This window comes from Eleginops maclovinus, chromosome 9 (genome assembly GCF_036324505.1).
Source record: "Eleginops maclovinus isolate JMC-PN-2008 ecotype Puerto Natales chromosome 9, JC_Emac_rtc_rv5, whole genome shotgun sequence".
Taxonomy (NCBI): domain Eukaryota; kingdom Metazoa; phylum Chordata; class Actinopteri; order Perciformes; family Eleginopidae; genus Eleginops; species Eleginops maclovinus.
Genome location: NC_086357.1, coordinates 25,304,777 through 25,321,859, shown reverse-complemented (window position 1 = coordinate 25,321,859; position 17,083 = coordinate 25,304,777). Strand labels below are relative to the sequence as shown.

General features: G+C 40.5%; 1 protein-coding gene across 1 annotated transcript in view; it reads left to right on the top strand.

Moving 5' to 3' along the window:
- Nucleotides 1-17,083, top strand: part of agbl4 (AGBL carboxypeptidase 4) — a 310,302-nt gene that overhangs the window by 30,828 nt on the left and 262,391 nt on the right. The gene's annotated exons all lie outside the window — the stretch shown is intronic.

Below are 17,083 nucleotides of genomic sequence, written 5' to 3'. Positions count from 1 at the left end.
CTGTGTTCCTTGCACATTTTCACTGTCATGTCTGTGTTGTAATGTCCTTCAGCAGTGACAGAGGCAGGAGAGGACAGACAGGTCTCTGGCAAACATTATCGGATGAACATAAACTAATCATTGCTGGCATAGCATGGCCATGAGTGTGCAATGCAGGCAGCTGGTTGGTGGCAGTTTCTCAGAGCCCTCAGGAAGTGTGTAGGGCTTAAAAGAAAATGTTCTTAGTGGCTAAAAGGTGGTATTACACTCCGTGATGCCATTTGGGCCTAACTTTGCTCCCATTGACATTTGGAACGAGACATCTTTATATCAGTGGAAGTTGCCAGGACGAACTCTTGAGTAGTTTCTAGATTTAAATCATTAGGCCTTAAAAGTTGTCCAGAGATATTTTCCCTCTACTTTCATTTGATTGAGCCGAAACAAGACTTGATGCTATGTTAATGGAGCGGATTAGGGAATCCAGGGAAGATCCAGGGAAGACCTAGGGAACACCAAGAGAAGATCCCAGTATTTTAATTCGCAAAAGACTGGCTTCATGCACAACTAAGCAACTTTCATAGGAACAAAAGGGGCCCTAGCACAGTATCCACTTCTCTTACTATATTTCCATTGGTGGGGCTGCCAGTGGGAAGGATTGCTGGATATGTAGCTTGAGGATTACTCTAGTAGTAGTACTTTATCAGGTCCACCCTTACTGTTAACAACATTCACAAAGGAAAGGGCTCATGCAAATTCACAAAAAATGCCTGTCAAACTACACATACAAATCCACTTCCATGTTTATCAACAGGCCTGCTTGTCTCCTTGCCCTGTCTGCCTGAAAGACTGGCAGGCCATGTCATTTTTAGTTCTTTGCGTTGCCTTTTGCTTTCCCTGCTTCTGCACCATATGGCACAAGGTAGATAGGCACATACCCTCTGCTTTTGGTCTTCTTCTTCTTCTTCAAAAGTTCAATTTCTTAAGCTGCCCCTCTCTACAGGCTCCAAAGAAAAGACCCTGACTTCTGTGTGACTCTGCCAAAGGGATTATTTCACTTCACAAACACACAAAGTGTAGGATCCTACTTTCAAACCCCAGAAGGAACTTGTGGAAAGACTTGTGAGGTTTTGAAAGACATCAGACAGTTGTGTCAGGGAGCGTAGGGTATCGTAAGTGACCCTGTTCTGTTACGACGAACTAAGGCATCCTTCCTTATTGTCAGGGCTGATGCTCCCCGAGATCTCTTCATAATGACATGGACAAAAGGATATGACAACAGAACAGAATGAATTTTCAAATCGTCTCCCTGATAGCAAAATGAGTTTCCCTGGGTTATCTCCACTGAGGCAAGGTTCCTTATCAAAATTCATTGCTTTATTTTTAGCTTGATTCACTTTAAAAGGAGGCACAGAGCTTAAGGGTATGTTTTGAAATAAAGCAGACACTTTTTTTACTACGCATTTGGATTCACTTTATTCAAACAGCAGAGACTTATGCATAGCTCTTAGCTCACAGTCCCGGGACTTGTTAAAAATACAATATACATGCCTAATGTAACACATTTTCCTTTTGATCCGTAACAATCGTCTCTTGCACTTTTGACAAATGCATGACCTACAGTCGAGTATACGTTTGGGATCTCTGTGTGATATGTCATCAAACAGCTTGTAGTTTGCCACATGTTTGGCTGGCATGGGAACATCTGTAGAGGGACTGGTGTGTGGGCCCATCAAGACAGTCATCAGTGGGCCATCCATTCGGAGCACGGCAATATGGTGGAATGATATTCTGCCAAAGTGGACTCTGGTTGCTAATTTCGCGAATCAAGGCGCAGAGTGCAAAGAGCAGTGAAGTGAGCGAGAGAATATTGGTAAACTTTTGGTATTCTAGTTGCAAACAGGAAAGGATTACACTTGTGTGGCCTAATTCATACACACCATAATAAAGGGCACACATGCCTTAGAGTTTAAAAGTCTGTTTGTCTTTTGATGGTTTTGACTTGGAGGCAGGTGGTGGCAGCCGCCCAGCAGGCCTCTGCTGTCAGTGAATAGAGAGAGCAGGGTTGCAAGCCACAGCATTGAATAAAAAGAAAGGGGTAAGCAGAGTGAAAGCAGGCAGAGAAACGGGAGGGAAAAGAAAGAATTGAGCTGCTGTAAATTGTACTCTAAAGAGGCCCTATGATGCTCATGTTCAGGTTCATATTTCTATTGTGTGTCTCTACTGTGACATGTCTCCTCTGCCTGTGCTGCAAGCACCTCTTTTCACCCTCTGTCCGAAACCTGAGCCCAGTCTGCTCTGATTGGTTAGCTGGCTGGCTCTGTTGTGTTTGGTGAACACAACAGAACATGACATAACACACTAGCGGAAAGGGAAAACCCCCCAAACATAATAAGGCCTCTTTAACCTAAATGTTTGCAATGTTCTTGCGTCGATATCTAGCTGCCATCTAACCTTTTCCATTTGTCACAGCTTTACTTATGAAGCCAAGAAAAAAAAAGAGCTGCTAGCATTTAGAAAAGATGTAAAGATACCAGGCAAGAAGGAAATCATGGAGAGCAGAAGGGAAAGGAGAAAAGTGTTGCTGCTGTTCCAGGGGACGGCTTGCTGTGGTGGCTTGGTAAGGGCCTGAGCTGCTGTGCATCTGCATGAAATGATGAGCCTGGTGTCAGGACATGGATCATCCTTTTACACAGAGTAATGAATACAGATTGCACACCGGATAGAGAGGCTCTGCAATCTGCTGCACCACAAATGAAACAACTGCCGTTCTAATCAAATAGTCTTTTCATGCCAGCGCAGCCCTCAACTTGGGCTAAATTCAATTCCAGATTTGCAGATTTGTGGGTTGGGGGTTGGAGAGATGCAGGAGGCAAGGGGGAGTTATAAATGTTGTAATTAGAGTATTGTTTAATGTGTATGTGTGTAGACGCGTGTGATGTGTGTACATTGGTGTGGGGGTGGGGCAGCTCCCTGGCATCGTGTTGTCGTTAACCACTTGGTTATTTTAGATAGCAGACGGAGGAACGGTCCAATCACAAAGGCATACACACACACACACACACACACACACACACACACACACACACACGCACAAATGCACACATTTAGCTAATTATGCCAACTAGTGGCTTGGGAGAACACGTTGTCTGTATTCTGTATTTAGGGAACAGCGAGAGCTTTGAAGGAGAGCCGCAGTGGCTCTTTGATGCTGCTTTTGTTTTTTGTTTGTGTGGTTTAATAATTTAATCAAGCCAAACGTCCTCCTTCTCGCTGTAACTGTCTGTTGGTGGAGGCTAATTACTCTGCAGATTGTTCTCCTGGTGCTAGAGATGAGAGTTTAGATCCAGAGGGGGGGAGGGGGTGCTGATGGCTGTAATTTAACAGTGTGCTGATGGGCTGAGATGTCTGTGGACTGCTGTTTTATTGTTTTGGGAGGCTGCTGACGAGCTACTATTCTAATATGCGCCATCTGATGCGAACGCCTGCAATGTTTGCCTTTCATTTACATTCTCTCTATCTTTCTATCTCGGTCTCGGCCTGTTACATAATATTACATTTGAAAGTATTATTAGTACAGGAACACATTTTGTTTAACTTTTTGTGATAGCTGAGAGCAAAACTACTTATGTTTGGTAGGGAGAGTAAAAGTTCATATTTAAAGAGAACTATACAAGTTCACCAAGGGAAAGTTAAAGTGTTATTAATACATAACAACATTATGCCGAGAGATAAAACGTATTGTTAAATTATGTCAAGGGGAAAATGTAAAAGGGGTCCAGGGTTTTGTCTAATCGGTTAACAACATGCAGATTTTCCCGCCAAATTTTAAAGTGATGCCAGAAAACAATATTGATGTTCGTCAAAAAAGTGTGTAATTACTCCAGAGATATGGAGATGGTGTCAGATGTCTGGTCAGAGGGCAGAGACAGCTTTGTTTTTACAGAAAATAAATAGGGGATGGATGTCCGGATGGTCTACCGGTGGACGAGTGACAAGCAGCAGGCTGACACTGACACTGAGATTTCTGATCCTTTCTTTGACTCTTCTTTTTTCTGTAGAGTAAAGAAACCGGAACTCTGGATATATAGGACTCAGCAGCTTTCAGACATGAGGACACTATTATGTTCCGCTTCGTTTTAATGCAGTGTTTTCACTGAAAAGTAGGCGGGGCTTACTTTAAACCGGAAGTGACGTTAGCGCCCTCATACTTTATTTTTCTAGAAATACCCGTGGAGTCTAAAAGATAACTAAGAGAAAAGTAGAGAGAGAGAGAAACAACATATTGTATGATGGAGAGAACGGGATATTTACAGATAAGTACAAAAGGAAAACAAATATGCAGTGAGATTAGATAAGAGGAATTGCAGCAAGTAATATTATAATACCAATACACCATGAGCGTCCAACAGCCATTTAACTGCTGAAATTCTGTGTGATTTATTGCTATTGATGAATGGCCTATATTGCCTCTAAATCTTCACAGATTGTTTTATGAGCTTTCTTTGCCATTGTGCGTCATTCATACTCTTCTCCGATACATGGAGAATGCAACATTGTCTTCCCATTTGCGGTATTCGTCTAAATCACAGATCCATTCAAACATATTGTAGAGTGACTGACATACCACATTGATTAAAAGAGCATTTAGCGTTCCACTGCTATTCCTCTCTCTTGCTAATAACATTTTTATAGAACGTTATGCTCTCTAGGGTTTCGAAGTGTATTTAAAGTTGTACTCGAAAAACGTTTAATTACGTCTATGATCTGGGTCTCATTGCCTCTGAGCTTCTATCTGATGTTTCTTCAGTCTGAAAACATGGCTGATTTACATCCCCTGTTGCTGTGTTTAGTCAGCAATAATAACAACAGCTGACCGTTCCGCCATGGTCTTGAAGATTTCATCCCCCCCATCCAGAGCCCGGGCCGAACCGTGTAACTGATTAGATTTCAATGCTGCTGGCTCTAATTAGTGCTCATGTAATCAAATCAGCAGACAGACTGGATTAGTATGTACACACAGTACTGTAAAATGCTACACACACTACAGGGGATGAATACATCCTCGTCAGAAATGGATTCGAGCAAGTGTTTGTAGGTTATAATGGAAAGGTATGAGCCAGCCCTATTCATCTTCAAAATTGGGGCTAGATGCAAAACCGTTACTTACCTGTATCATCCGTACTGTTTTCGTTCTCGATCTGTTGCTGCATAAACTCTTGAATTTCCCCACAGGGATTAATAAAGGTACATCTTACCTTATCTTATCTTAACAATATAAAAGTCTGCAGTAGCATTATGTAAGTTTTGACCAATCATTGCGTTTGCTTTGCTTGGATTTAATCAGTGTAAGGACAAAAAATGCTGAATACTTTGGCAGAAATGACATTTTGCATGATGGTTACTATTGTTTTTATACGTGTTTTTTTCTTTAATCTCTGTATTCATACATTATCTCTTCATAGAGAATAAACATAGAGGTTGTTTCTTGCATTTCAAGTTGGTAATTGGACCTTTCTAACTGTACCAATGCTTGGAAGACAAATGCTTGGCCCATATATCCATTATAAAGATATCCACTGCCAATAAGGGAACACCCAGTTGCAAATAAACTCCTGCACACACAACAAAAAGTGGATTCTTGTTCATCATGCAAAATACAGAAGATATACAGTAACACCTGCAATATTGATTGTGGCCACCAGAGCCTAAATCATTGTAAGATACAAACTGATTAGTAGACAGACTGCGTAATGTCAAAAGTGCTTACGTCGAGGACCGGTATCTATTCATCGTTGAATGTGATGTCTTTTTTAGTCACTGGAAAAACATGGCTAATGAGTTGGTGTGTGTAGATTTCTTTTGTTGGTATTTCTAAGCTACTATTAGTCATGTGCAACTAAAGTGAAAGCTATAATGCAAAACTCCAATGAGTCCAGTCAAAGTTGAGCCTTTCTTCTGTCATTACAGTCATTATGTAAAATAGCTTTTAGCCTGGCATTTATTGTGGTTTTTAAATCTGTGCATCATAAAGCCGAAAAACGGGGAGTGGTGAAGTGTTGGCTCCTGTCGGTTGTTTCACTGCTGATTTGATGTTGTGGTTTTTTGGAAGGAAACACTTTCAGACCCCCCCCCCCCCCCCCATGTGGTTAGGTCAAGTCAGTCGGGTTAATTTACTGTATTGGTGGGCTAGCTGCTGCTGCTGGGATGGCGGACACTGCTGTGAGTTGAGACATTTATAGCTACTGTCTCGGCAGCTGCATACATGCTACGTTGCTAATACACTCGTATAGTATGATATAATGTGATGGCCTTGGAGCTAAAGTACAGTATGTGTGTGTGATATGTTGCAGCTCACGTAGAGCTCTATCTCCTGGCAGCACCTGGTGTCAGCACTGTGCGCCACAATAAATCAAGACTTGTGTGTGTGTGTGTGTGTGTGTGTGTGTGTGTGTGTGTGTGTGTGTGTGTGTGTGTGTGTGTGTGTGTGTGTGTGTGTGTTGTCCACTTTTGTGCCTGCAGGTATATATTCAGAAGCTGAATGTCAATAAAACAAAACAGCGATTATTCAGGCTGGTTGGCTGAAGTGTGTGTGTGTGTGTGTGTGTGTGTGTGTGTGTGTGTGCGTGCTTGTGTATGCGCACAGGCACGAGTCTCAGAGCCCCCTGGGGGATCCAACTTCCTGTTCTGTGATGCCACGGTCACATCTGCTATGAATGTTTCATGTCTCACTGCTAGTAACCTGCTTTGGGTTCACACAACTCACACACACACACACACACACACACACACACACACACACACACACACACACACACACACACACACACACACACACACACACACACACACACACACACACACACACACACACACACACACTCAGACAGACAGACAATAACATCAGTATTCTGCAAAGTCAATTATTTCGAACACACAGATTAGTCTTCCATTAACTGTGACATGGCTTGTCCTTAGATCTATCAGCACAAATGCATTTTATTCATTCAACTGCAATTAACCAGCAATTTATACGTCCAACATGATATGTAGCTTCATTCGCTTTGCATATAAATAACTGCACAATGATCCCAAACCAAAAACTCAATATGGCTAAAACAGAGAGTTTGGAGAATAGCAATCAAACCTTTATATCTTGTATGCCTTGTGTTGGGTTTTTCAATATCTGTGCCAACTTGTGGCTGCTTTAGAAAGAACTGATCAGATGTAAGTCCATGAAAATGTTAAAGGATGGTTGTTCCCCAACCATCGTACGACATAAAACAGTGAAGGTAGGTTGTGGATTATTTATGGTTGACATAAAAAGTGGACCTTCATGCCTGATTTGTATCGACTCTCCTCTCCGTAGTGCTACTTGCACTCTTTTCAGTAAAAGCAATTTAATGGCGAGACAAAATCGTACAAAATAGATTCAACAAAATGAAAAGAGAAAGTATCCTGTTGCTATTTTGTCTGTTCCTCAATGACAATGGCTACACTCTAGACGCTGAAACGATTTAAGCAGAATTAACTTTGTAGGGATTTTCTGGAAAACAGAAAACAGATTAGGGATCACGGTGTGGTAGAGACACCTTCCTGCTCTGTTTAGCCTGCGTGTGTGAAACCTCCACCATGGCAGCAGAGAGTTTTTCGAGAGTAAACAGATGTTGTTTGTCTTTGTGATGTTGAGATTTAGCATCTCAAGGGATGCAGCGGACCTGTGCTTTCCTGTAAGCTCACAGAGGAATCAGAGATGGAAATAGCTCAAACAGATGAACACTGTTTCACAACAAAAGTGAGACACAGCAGCGCTCGTGGACAATATGGTGTTGTGGTTGTATCACTTGTAAAAACGTATGGTTCAAAGGATGGTGTAGGAGGTAGACGTATTTATATACAGTATATGTTTGTTTTACATCAAATTATGCTATTTCCTCTTACGATGTCTTTGTGCACAACTATTCGGCTGTGTATACCCAGCCCACCCTATATAGCCACATGTCCAATGCTTGTTGCATTGGATGTAGCATCATTGACTATAGTCATCCTGGTGTAAATAGAGTTGTTGACTATAGTAACCTGGATGTAAATAGCATTGTTGACTATGGTCACCCAGGTGCAAATAGCCTCTGCCTTCCTTTAATGTAATATAAATATGTGTGTTTCGATTTGCGAATTATAAAATGATCAATAAATCGCAGGAATTACGTAAAAATAACATAAAGCATATTTTGGACTCTTTTAAAATTAATTACATTTATTTATTTCTGTAAGAAAAAACAACATTTCTATAAATATTGTTTTATTTGTCATTAATCCCCAAAAAGCTAATATAATACAACCATCATTTATTAAACATCATAATGTCAGCTATTATGCAATAATCGCCTAAGTGGTTCAGGTACTGATCATAAATAGCCAGTATATTTCTGAAGGGTAAACCCACCTATAGCACTAAAGCCCAATATGTAAAGTTTAGGAATTTGCTTTATCCTTCTGATTAAATGGGGACGCCTGTATGAATGATAGGACAGAAGTACATAAATAGCCAGAAACATCGTGTTCCCTCCGCTTTAATTGTCCTTTCGTCGTTAGCCAAACTAGAACACTGACAGCCTATGTGTGCTGTCAAAACTCTGCTGTCCCCGAGGGAAAGCTCTCCTCTTTGGGTACTGGATCTGGCAAGCATACGTCAGAACGCTCATATGAAAAGCCTAAAATGTCAAGGACCAAAGGAACAAGGGAAGAAATGAAATGGGGGAAGACGGAGATAAAAAAGATGGAGAGGAGCGGAGAACTTTTATGTATAATGAGCAGTTGGAATGTGAGGATGGCTGAATTAATCAGACCGCTAGAGCTCATACAAAGTAGGCAGAATGCTTTTCATGTGACAAATGTGTAATTAAGAATGATTTTATAACCCCCCCCCTCCCCTCCCTACACACACAGCACACACACACACACCCCTTGATGGACCAGAGGTGGGTGGGAGAAACAAAGCTTCTGTGTGTGTTTATGTATGAGAGGGAGTGTGTGTGAGATGAGATGGAGGCTTTAATTACAGTCCTATTAGAATAACAGCAGCCCCCATCGCTCACTGATACTGACTGATGGGATGGGATGTTTTCATTTTGGCATCTAGCCTCTTTTTTTTTGTCTTTTAGATGTGACACCATATTCTTTTCTGCCAGAACATGTGGATTTGAAAGATTTCAGCCCACACTCACAATATATTTATTTTGACTGCTTATATTATCAGCAGCAGCAGCGATGGTTGATCACTGGCTTTGGAAAGACTGACTACACTCTCTGTTGTCTGGCACCGTTTGGTTGACATCCCTTTGGATTCTAATCATTTTGAAGGGGTGTGGGCAACACAACTTTGAAGGAAACTGGATCATCCTTAAGGCTTCGTTTTTATTTAAAGTTTTCACCAAAGAATTTAGAGAGCAGATACATTCGTTTAGACTGTTTTTCATTTGGATTTTAAATCACCTTTCCAAACATTTTAGCGTTTCCTGGTCACCGTAATAAAGTACATCCTGCCTCTACTCATCTACATTTTGGAAGCCAAGATTTTACTTTTTACTTTATGACATGTATCTGACAGCTTAAGATACTTTTAGACTCAGATTATAAGGTAATTCAAAATCCAAGTCGACTAAAAAATAAACGTTGACATACCATTTTGTGTTAAGATATCCAGCAGCAGTATGCAAAATAATTCAAGTTAAAGCATTGATAGACAAATAAATGTATAAATAAGTAAAATCCAGTAGTTTGATATATCAACATCACCCTCACTGGTGTTCTCTTTTCATTAACGACCGCCTTGTCTCACATTATTCCGCTTATCACCAGACCACATACTCAAGAAACCAACGACTTGTACTCCCAATATGAATCAAAAATGATTTTAACATGATCGTATTTGTCTGTTACGAGAAAAACTGTTCGTTGCACGACTTGATCCAGCAGTGGCTCAGTCAGTAGGGGCTTGGACTGGGAATCGTACGGTCGCCGGTTCAAGTCCCCGAACAGACTTGAAATATGGAAAGTGGACTGCTACTTGGAGAGGTCCCAGTTCACCTCCTAGGCCCTACTGTGGTGCCCTTGAGCAAGGCACCAGACACCTACAATCCCCCCTCCCTCCCCGGGCGCTGCACAATAGCTGCCCACTGCTCCTAGTACTAGGATCGGTTAAATGCAGAGGACCAATTTCACTGTGTGTGCTCTGCTGTGTGCATGTATGTGATCATAAAGAGGGTTTCATCCTCCAATTCTATCTATCTGATCTGCAGCAAAAACAACGTAACTTAAAATGACGGCAGCACCGAGCGAGGTTTTCTGTAACTGTCTATCTCTGTTCACATTTTCCTTTACATTAACCAGTCTTTAAACTCTGTCAGGATCAACCAGACTTCTTCCCGAAACATCCAAATCGACCAGTCAGAATTGAGTATTCATCTATGTAATAAATATGTTTTTGAAATGGGCCTCAACGCATAAGTAAGTGACTTTTACATTTGGTACTTAAAGTATATTTTGATTGCAATCTTGCTCTCCTCGTACTGACTTATTTAAATGTAGTAGTGCTATTTTTATTTTAGTAAAATATCTGGGCACTTCTGCACTGGAGGAAAAGTAATAAAAGAGTGTCCAATCAAAATAAAACCAAATCAAATTGTAAGATTCTTAATAATAACCAGACATAATGAGCCCTAATCACCCTTTAGTCAGCGCTGTGCAGGGAAAGTGGTTCTCATTTCATTAAATAACTCCCTGAGTGGTCTGGCTTTAGGTTTCTCCCCAAAACTAAATTGCCCCTGATATCCATAACAATAATTCTGATTGGTTATACCTCTGCTCTGTGGTGGTGTTTGTGTGTTGCAGCCGCTTGTATTTTCTGTTTGTGTTTTGGCCACGACATCAAGATATAGAAATATGAAATGTGACTTTGATTTAATTCAGCTCTTGCGTTTTATTTCATCATCTTTTCTTTCAATCTTTTGATTTTTGCCAATAACAGTGTTAGATTGTTTTCTCTATAAACTGGTTCTCTGACAAAGCAGGAAGCTCATTGTGGGATTAGAAGTCCTCATAACTTTACTCGTCATGTACTTGTGTATCAGAAAATAGTGCACAGCTTAGAGAAGTAGAAGTAGTTCTGTAGTACTGGATTAAGAAGTCTCCCTTTTGACAGTTCTATCGCTATGACCAGCTGTCAATAAAGGTCCATGGACATTGAAATTATGATTTTCTCGCACAGTCTGATTTGCTTTTAAATATAAATATGAGATGTAATGTCATAGAGGGCAATTTTAATTCAAAAGTGGGCCGAACAAAAGGAATGTGAAATGCACATGATTACCGTAATCCATCATAGATGAGGTGGATGGTCTTTGTTTCCACTGGGACAGAGGATTTTGTTTTGTAGGACCTGTAAGACCACAGCAACCTGGCTGGTTATTTTTAGTCCTTCGATGTTCTTTCTGTGCAACTGAGACTATTTGCAGTGCGAGACACTTTGTCCTCTCCTGTTGAGGCTGAAGTTGTTAAATGATTGAGATTGAGTTCTGTGGCTGGAAAGCAGGATTCAGTTTACTTTTGCAGGAGGAGAATTTCGACAATTTCAGAATAATATATGAATTCTATGTTCTTATTAGAATGTTGATGCATTTATATGATACTTAAATGCTGCATGTGATAAAGGCTTAACCTATTGAGTCACATTATACTTAATTACTAAACTAAAGCTGTCAGATAAAATGTTGTGGAATAGAAGTATAAAGTTGCACAAAATGGTATTATTTTAAGTATATACAGCAATTGAGTAGATGGACTTGCATCTCTCTCAGGGTCTCCGCTTTTCTGTGTGTTTACCGATTAAATTAGTACCAATATTTAGTAAAATATAAATGAATCCTTTGTAATTATCGTCTGAAAGTATTCATTCTGCATATCTGTTGTGGACAAGAACTCATACTGTGTGTGTGTGTGTGTGTGTGTGTGTGTGTGTGTGTGTGTGTGTGTGTGTGTGTGTGTGTGTGTGTGTGTGTGTGTGTGTGTGTGTGTGTGTGTGTGTGTGTGTGTGTGTGTGTGTGTGTGTGTGTGTGTGTGTGTGTGTGTGTGTGTGTGTGTGTGTGTGTGTGTGTGTGTGTGGCTGGAGCAGTAGATCCCGGCTGTCTGTCATCACCCAAACTGCATTAACCTCGGCCCCTGTGCCTGCAGGGCCCACCACTTCCATTTCTCCGCAACAAATGCAGGTCCTGGCCCGGGGCGACCCAGCAGCCAGCATAGTTAATGACTTATTTACTGTTTAATGGCTGTATACCGCACCACAACAACAATTAATGAGAAAAAGCCACATTCACAAGCAGTGGGGGAGCCAGGTGGTGGAGGTTATTTTCTCCTTCTAACTTTATCTGAGCTCTGCCTTCTGCTCCGGCCTGATAAACTCCTGCACACCTCTCCTGCAGACAGACAGGCTGACAGCTGCTTTTACACACTGCAGAAGAAATAAATACCTCAGCTTGACCTTATTCTCCACACACTCTTTCTATACATACATACAGACTAGGTATTCCCAGGGTTAGAGGGTTACTTGTTTACCATTACAATGACTGATTACCTTATCGTGTCCAAGTATCAAATCATAAAAGTAATGTAACTCGATTTCTTTCTGTTACTTTGGGATCAATATCAAATGCGATGCCATTACATTTCACAAATGTTGTTTTAGTTCAATACATTAGTATTCAACGGCTTGGTTGAATACTCGGTTGTGATTGGTCAACTTGTATATTCCAAAGGTTGTTAATACTTGCTAAGACATCGCTGTTGAGGAGAACAGACCGTTGCTAAGGAGGATCACGGGTCTATTGTTTGTGCAGTCATTTCAATCCGCATAAAGAAACACCTTGGAATACTTTTTGAATATTCCTTTTTTATATTTGTGGAGGTCACAAAACATTGGATTCATGATGGCTAAACTATCTCCAGTAAAGAAAAGAAAAAGAGGAGGAAAGAGTTTAAAAGACAGGGTGCTGGAAGTCTGAGAAATCAACAGAAAGTCAGGAAGTAAACATTAATCGGGACAGAAGAAGAAGACAGACAGGAAGTAAAACCTAACAAGGACAGAAGAAGAAGACAGACAGGAAGTAAAACTTAACAAGAACAGAAGAAGACAGACAGGAAGTAAAACTTAACAAGGACAGAAGAAGAAGACAGGAAGTAAAACTTAACAAGGAGAGAAGAAGAAGACAGACAGGAAGTAAAACTTAACAAGAACAGAAGAAGACAGACAGGAAGTAAAACTTAACAAGAACAGAAGAAGACAGACAGGAAGTAAAACTTAACAAGGAGAGAAGAAGAAGACAGACAGGAAGTAAAACTTAACAAGGACAGAAGAAGAAGACAGACAGGAAGTAAAACTTAACAAGGACAGAAGAAGAAGACAGACAGGAAGTAAAACTTAACAAGGACAGAAGAAGAAGACAGACAGGAAGTAAAACTTAACAAGGACAGAAGAAGAAGACAGACAGGAAGTAAAAGTTAACCAGGACAGAAGAAGAAAACAGACAGGAACTAAAACTTAACAAGGACAGAAGAAGAAGACAGACAGGAAGTAACACTTAACAAGGACAGAAGAAGAAAACAGACAGGAAGTAAAACTTAACAAGGACAGAAGAAGAAGACAGACAGGAAGTAAAACTTAACAAGGAGAGAAGAAGACAGACAGGAAGTAAAAGTTAACAAGGACAGAAGAAGAAGACATACAGGAACTAAAACTTAACAAGGACAGAAGAAGACAGACAGGAAGTAAAACTGAACAAGGACAGAAGAAGAAGACAGACAGGAAGTAAAACTTAACAAGGACAGAAGAAGAAGACAGACAGGAAGTAAAACTTAACAAGGACAGAAGAAGAAGACAGACAGGAAGTAAAACTTAACAAGGACAGAAGAAGAAGACAGACAGGAAGTAAAACTTAACAAGGACAGAAGAAGAAGACAGACAGGAAGTAAAACTTAACAAGGACAGAAGAAGAAGACAGACAGGAAGTAAACACAAACGGGAACACCCTATTGGTGTCTTAAGCAGTTCCAACTGTCAGGCCTTGGAATGGACTATTTAATTTTCTTAACGAAAGCAATACCTTCATTTTTAAGTCCATACAGCCTTTTTAATTATTATTGTAGGTCGTTGGTTTATTTAGTATGTAGCCGTGCAATAAGCGGGATAATGAACGAGGCACATTAGCTGCTCATACTGCATTAAAAAGTAAGACGTATTTGAAAAATAAGAATAGAACTAACCTAAATGAAAACCAAATTCAGGCAGTACGCCCACAAAACGAAAATACTGGACTTTGCAGTAGTATTATTATTATTAGCATTTACTACTGAATGCATCTTCAAATTAGATGTCGCCACTTAATAATGGCAGTATATTAACAGCTGGAAGACACTCTTCGTAAACTTCAGGTATGATTATTTATTTTCAAATGAACTCTAACATTGTCATCCTGCTAGAATTCCCTTCTAAAACAGAAAGCCCCAGCTATCTGATGACCTTTTTATATGAGAGTGTAAGGGAATAGAGTTACCTTTGTTGTGTCTCGATTATGTAATCCAGCTACATGTAATATGTTACTGTGTTTTCCTCCCTGTTGCTTTTCAAACTTGTCCTCTGAATAACACATGAAACTCAACTGATAATGCCTCCGTTCTTATCATCCTATCCATTCTTTGTAATATATATTTCCTCTTTTCACAATCCTGTGCCTTTTCTGCCGTCCTCTGTTGTTCTCCGCAGTTCTCTTTAGCCTTGTGAATACCATCGCTCATGCAGTGAGCTGTTGCAGGCACTTTGTTGCTGACCATGGTGCTGAAAGCCTCCTGCCTTCCAATTGCCAGAGTGTTCATTTCATGGTTCATATACCCTGTTCTCCATTTGTCAGAGTGCCGTTAGCCCCCGCGCTTATTTCTTTAACCCCTTCCATTACAAATAATAACAAATCAAATGCACATTTGTTTCAGCTCGCAGTCACAGTTCTCCTGCGTCTGTTAGACTTTAGATTAAGCCGGGGGGGGGGGGGGGGGGGGCGTGTTGTATGAGTCGGGTGCAGAACATGCAGTTTTCTGATTTAATTTTTCTGGTGAAATCTAATCGAGTGATGATCAACCCGGAAGTTAGCACCGCAAGGTTCAACACAGTCAAATGGGATTTTTCCATTGGATTTTGGTCAGCGATATAATGTCAACATATTATCAGCACTGTGTGATTCGTGAATGCCATTGGCAGAAACTAGCATTCAGTTTGTTCGGGATGGGTACAGAGTGGTGCAAAAATAATGATTTTTTTTTCATCCTTCCAAAAATCCAATATCATTTTTCCATTTGATTTTGACATTTTGCAGAAAAATTTGGCGAACAGATATTCTGTATGTGATACTTAGACATTTTGTTCACTAGGACAATCTACACATACTAACACCATTTATATGATACTTGAAGTGTAAATACAATCCCTTTAAGGAAAAAGCTAACGTTAGCCTATGAACAAACTACGTCACGACGTCACGACCTCACAACGTCACAACCTCTAAGCTGAAGGCTGCTCATGTTGGTTTCATGATGTTTATTCGTGCTATTCAGTCACTTGTTGGCTGTTCTTATGACACATAGAAGTTTTAAAATTAAACAACGGTTGGTTTACTTACAGACCTTTCATTTCAGTCCTACAATCCAAAGAACCGGAAGTGGTATGATGCTAACTAATTCCTTGGTTTTAGGACTCGTTCCTGCACCACTCTATCTTGTTGCCCTTTTAGCTTAATGCCTTCTTGTTTGGGTTGTGATTGAAGGCATTGTGCCGTATCCAAGCCCCCCTTCTTGATTGCTAACATGCTTGTTCAGTCTTTCCTCATGTGTGCTGACTCCATCGGGCCATTTCAGGTTTCCACATTCCAAGAAAACCCCCACCCCAATAGATGACTGTTTTAATATAAAACACTGATGTTAAGAAGTCTTGACAATGAACCATTAAGCTCTTGATGCCCCTTAATCATGGTGCTGGCTCATCGTCTAATCGTTTACACATTATTGAAGGTGCCTTTTATCCATCTTTATTTACAGTTTATAACTGAGATCAAACGTATTATAAACACCGAACACACAGCTTTTGTATCTGTACCTCAAGTATTTGTTTTCCGACCTTGAAGGCTACAGAAGAAGCCTGTCGTATTTATTATAAACGTTGCGTCAGTGATATTAATATTCTCTATCCTAAACTGTAGTTAACCTCCAAAGCTGGTTAATTCTCTTTCATTCTTTATTTCATTCCCTTCAATGTCCTTCATTTAGAAGGCCGCCTGTTTTGGTTCCAAATTGTCCTTCATGCCAAGCTGGATTTGTGCGCGGTGCTATGCCAGACGCTAAGTAAATGTGTTTTTTCAATCTATCTGCTCCCCAACCATCGCGCTTGCTTCCTTCTCCTCTCTCTCTCTCTCTCTGTCTGGACTCTCTCCAGTCCCCTGTGTTTTTAGGACAATCTCTATGTCTCCTCATCTCTTGCCTGCCTCCCAGACCTAGCCGCCTATTGCCCGTGCCATCATTCCCCCCTGGTCTCGATAAATAACCCTGCACCTCTCTGGCCCTCAGCTCTACTGGCTGCTGCTGCTGGAGCACATTTGTTAAAATATCACCTGCTGTAGAGGGGGGAAATTGATACTGCTGCAATGTGCTCTGGGCAATATAGTTCTGTGTTGAGTTAAAATGCCACAACACAGACAAGTAGTAGGAAAGTTCAGATTTGTAACAAAAAGAAAAACAGCTCCTTCAATCACTCTCCTAAAAGAAGAACAGATGCTGGTATTGTTTTTGTGTTTTTGTTGGGAAGCTGTAACGAAACGCTGGGTCAGACAGTTAATTACACAGAAACGTAGGACATGATAGTAATTGTTAAAATCCCATTAAATATTGTCACACACTGAATTCACACTTCGTCCGACAGAAGTTGTTTTCACATAGCAAAAAAAGATTAAGTGATCTCTTTTAAAATAAACACAAAGAAGTCCCAAGTCACTTTAGCTAGCTGTTGAAAAAA